Source organism: Trachymyrmex septentrionalis, unplaced genomic scaffold (assembly GCF_001594115.1).
Source record: "Trachymyrmex septentrionalis isolate Tsep2-gDNA-1 unplaced genomic scaffold, Tsep1.0 scaffold19, whole genome shotgun sequence".
Lineage (NCBI taxonomy): Eukaryota > Metazoa > Arthropoda > Insecta > Hymenoptera > Formicidae > Trachymyrmex > Trachymyrmex septentrionalis.
This window is the reverse complement of record NW_017305071.1, coordinates 1,844,291-1,848,386: the sequence shown is the minus strand read 5'-3', so window position 1 is coordinate 1,848,386 and position 4,096 is coordinate 1,844,291. Positions and strand designations below refer to the sequence as shown.

At 34.1% G+C, this 4,096-nt stretch overlaps 1 protein-coding gene across 1 annotated transcript in view; it reads right to left on the bottom strand.

Moving 5' to 3' along the window:
- Positions 1-310: 310 nt before the first annotated feature.
- LOC108746943 (steroid receptor seven-up, isoforms B/C) overlaps positions 311-4,096 on the bottom strand; it is a 146,329-nt gene continuing 142,543 nt past the window's right edge. Inside the window, exon 5 of the transcript XR_001939204.1 lies at positions 311-344. The gene's annotated coding sequence lies outside the window, so the exon portion shown is untranslated. The remainder of the gene's footprint in view (positions 345-4,096) is intronic.

Below are 4,096 nucleotides of genomic sequence, written 5' to 3'. Positions count from 1 at the left end.
TTATAAAAAATTTATGGATCTTTATTAAATCAAACAAGTTTTTCTACGCATTTAATTGTGCAATGTTACGTTATGTTCTAAGCTATCTAAACTTTTTATCAAATACCGCTGGTGTTTCAAAATAAAAAATATATTTTTCCTTATTTTTAGGAAGCAAAACATTATGTAACACTCTGCTTAAAAAATAAAAGAAGTTTTATTGTTCAGATAATAGAATCTTTGAATAAAGCATTAAGAATCTGAGTGATAGAATGGTCTAATATAGATAAAATGGAATAATATAGATTCAAATAATGAAGATATCTCTCTCTCTCTCTCTCTCTCTCTCTCTCTCTCTCTCTCTGCTGTATTCACTCTAACTTTTCTACCATATCTGTTTTTTTTAAATATATCTTTCTATATTAAATCTGACATTTTTTCCTCCTAAAGCATAACACAAAGTTTTGTGTACATGTGTTTGTCACGATTATTATGTTATAGTATTCGCCTCTTATTTATAAAATTTATTTAAATTTATTGATAAAAAAGATCTTGTTCCAATTACATTTTAGTTGAATAGCACGTGTATTCCATATAATTCATAAAGTGTTCGTGTTGCAACAACACATCGAACTTATCACATATTCCGCAATCCCAGTTCGGCTCCAATTCTGAATCTTTCGTTGGCAAGCGAGTACCGAGGTACTCGCGGAAAAATCGTACGAGAAAAACGCGAGGAAAGCGCGATCTCGCGTGAGAGTTTTCGCTTCATCGCGAGAGATGTGTGATAGGGCGCAGCGGCCGGCGCGGTTTCATTCATAGGGAAAATTCATTGACTCGCGGCCTCGATTGTCCCGTCGGATGCACCGGCCGGCGGGTGCTACCACGACTTCCAGGAAATCCATTATCTCTCGGGCAAGAGAGTCTCCGCTCGCTTGCTCTTTCGGCGAGAGAAATGGGCGAGCGAGGCGTGCACCGGGGGTCCCGCCGTTAAAATTATATCGTCGAGGAGGAGCTCTCCGCTGCGCCGCGGAGATATAATAAGGTCAGACGACGGGGTTATCGCCAGGGTTGACCGTATCTCTCTTTCTCTTTCTCCCTCTTCTGCTCTCCTCGCGAGGGAAACGATAAAACAGAATATATAGCGAACGCGGCCGTCGCTGGATCCGCTGGAACCGTACCAAATCTCCGCAGCATCCTCTTGCGCGCGCCTCTTCCTTCCACCCTTTCAGAGTTTTCGCCATTCCCGAACGTTGAACGGCGCCCATCTTGGGCTAGCTTCCTGTTTTTTAAACGTTTGATTCCCATAATCGTGTCCTTTTCTGAACGTAAACTTAATTTTAATCTTTTGTCAACGAATCTCTTCAGAATCTTGATATTACATTCTCTAACGAAAGGAATGGCGACAATTAAGTTTACTCGAATAAATAATTAATTTTAGCCAAATGAACAATTTTTCTCTTAGTGTAGTTTTATAATTTTCTATCTTTTTAAATAATAAATTTTAAAGCGAGGGAAATTCTTGATAATCATTATTAATTATTCACGTCGAACATAAATGTACTCTTACAATTAGCAGTGTTATTAAATTTCAATTTTCTGTATAGTGTAACATTTTTCTAAGAGCCTTCCTGTTTTTTTTTAATTTATTGGAACACATTAAAAAAATTATTATAATAAATTTTAAAATTGAAAGATTTTAATTAATTCTAATATGTTTGTAGTAGTAAGTTAAATTTTTTAGCTAAAATATAAAAGAATTCGAAAAAGAATGAAAAAGATTTATTACTTAAACTTTTTCAAACTATAGATATCGCTCGATTTTTTTTACTTGAGATGTAAGTTTTTTTCTAATATCGATAATAATATTTGTTATTTCGAAAGTGATCATTCATGGAAAGCGGATCGTTTCACAACAGTACACGCGTATCCAGTAGGATATATTTTTCCTCAATTGAAGATAAAGAATATTATTTCGAAGTTAACTGCGCGCAGGGCGGGATTATCTCGTTGCGTTTACGCTTTGATAACGAGTGATGGGAGCGGATTCTGAATGAAGCGTTCTGTTCGACGTGGCACACAAATCATCGGCTATGAGAGTAGCGGATATTAAAAATCCGCGTGTGCGTAATCAGAGTGAATTCTTCGCATTTCCGCGATCAGTCGTCGTTCCTTTTAACCGTACGATTAATGTGATCGGGGTCTCGCAATGTTTTCTTGTTTAATGAAGCAAAACAAGACTTATCTAAAATACTTTTCCTTTCGGACGTTACTATCAAGATAACAGAGAAATATTCCACTTATTTATTATCAATAACATAAATTGTAGTATATTAGTATTATAAAAGAGAAAATAACATAACATACAATAACTTCTTTATCATAACATAATCTATTTTCATCAACTGTCAGCAACTAAAGATTTTAATATTAAACGTTATAATTATGATATGAATATTGTGATACAAAGGCAAAAAAATATTGGCAAAGTATATTACTAATAATATTGCAATATAAAGTCAGTATTTTTATATTGTATAGAGAGAAAAGAATTTCTCGAATCTACGTCGCACTGTACGGAATTTATTTAGTGCACGAGAATATACATATATTTTTAAAAGCTTATCGTCTTTTCTTATTAATACGTCAAGTATATTCTGTTATTTTTTACAATTGTAAATTGTATTTCGTCGTAAGTGCGAGAATTTCATCATTAAGAATTAAATCCAATATGTGCGTGTCTCCGACATGTCATCAGTAATAATTTGATGATGCCTTCAGAAATTCCGTGCAGAAAAAACACGCGTGTCCCGCAATAATTCACTCGCAAACGTCATGGCGTCGTTTGATACGTCTTGCATCTAGAGAGCGGAACGATTACTTTCGATCCAAGATACTCCCTGCATGGAAAGTACCACGTGTCTGTCAAGAGCGCTTTGTTTACGGGTCCGAGAGAAGCGTGCCTTTTGGATACGCGCCAAATCAGCAACGCGTTCTTAACCGTCCGCTCTTATCGCTCTCTTTTAGCTTCTTTTATACTTTTAACTTCGGGAGCCCGAAGGGGAAACATAGTGAATACTGATTATTCAGAAATAAATGTATTATTCAAACAGTATTTACAAAAGCGATAGTTATCGTACATTTAGGAATATTATTGTATGTATAAAACTAAATTAATTACAGATCTTTTACTGGTGGTTAACAAATTTATCTTAGTTATTTCAGAAAAATTTAATAATGTAACAATTAAGTAATTTACATTAATAATTATTGCGACAAATATTATTATTATACATCATCTCAGTGGTCGAACTGGGTCGCTCACAATATGGGAGACTCGAAAAGAAGATTAATCATGGGTTTTAAAATGCTTATTAACATCAAATTATTAATATCTTTCTAAGATGCTCAACATAAATATTATTAAATTGCTTGTTAATTTAATTTGTAATATCACTATTCTGTTAGGTTTTAAGACTAAAAATTAAATTTGCAGGATTGGATATAAAATTCACAACTGAATTATTTTTTGACATTAAAGATCCAACTTTACTGTTTATGGATTTCATTTCTTAGTTGTTGCATACTCGCATTACGATCTTAAAAAAATACTTTATTTAATATTGTCAATAATTTACGCCTTATCTCAATTATTTCCATCATTATTTTTAGTTTAGATATTTTATTACGAGATAAGATAATTGTTTGACACAAGAAAATTTTCCTTATTCTCTTTCAAATAAAAAAATGAAACTCTAGGTCTTACTTTACATGTTTATATAAGAATTATCATTTTCAACACGCTTTCTTGATTATGTCTGATCATGTCCGCTTCCAGTAACCTAGATTTATCGAAATTCTAAGCATACAGCATGACATATCGCTGCAAAATTACTGGTACTTCTTTTTAAGACCAAGTCGAATCGTTTTTACCTTTCTGTGCGTGCACTCAGGCTCGAGCTGTCTCTGCTCCGTGATTTATTTTGGATTTACGTTTGCGTAGATTATGGAGAGCCCTTTCCACGTGGATGCAACGTTTTAGAATCGACGATATTGTTCACGGTAGCTCGGTAGCTTGATCTGTCATGATTTGTCGTCGATCCTCAATGCGCGTGAA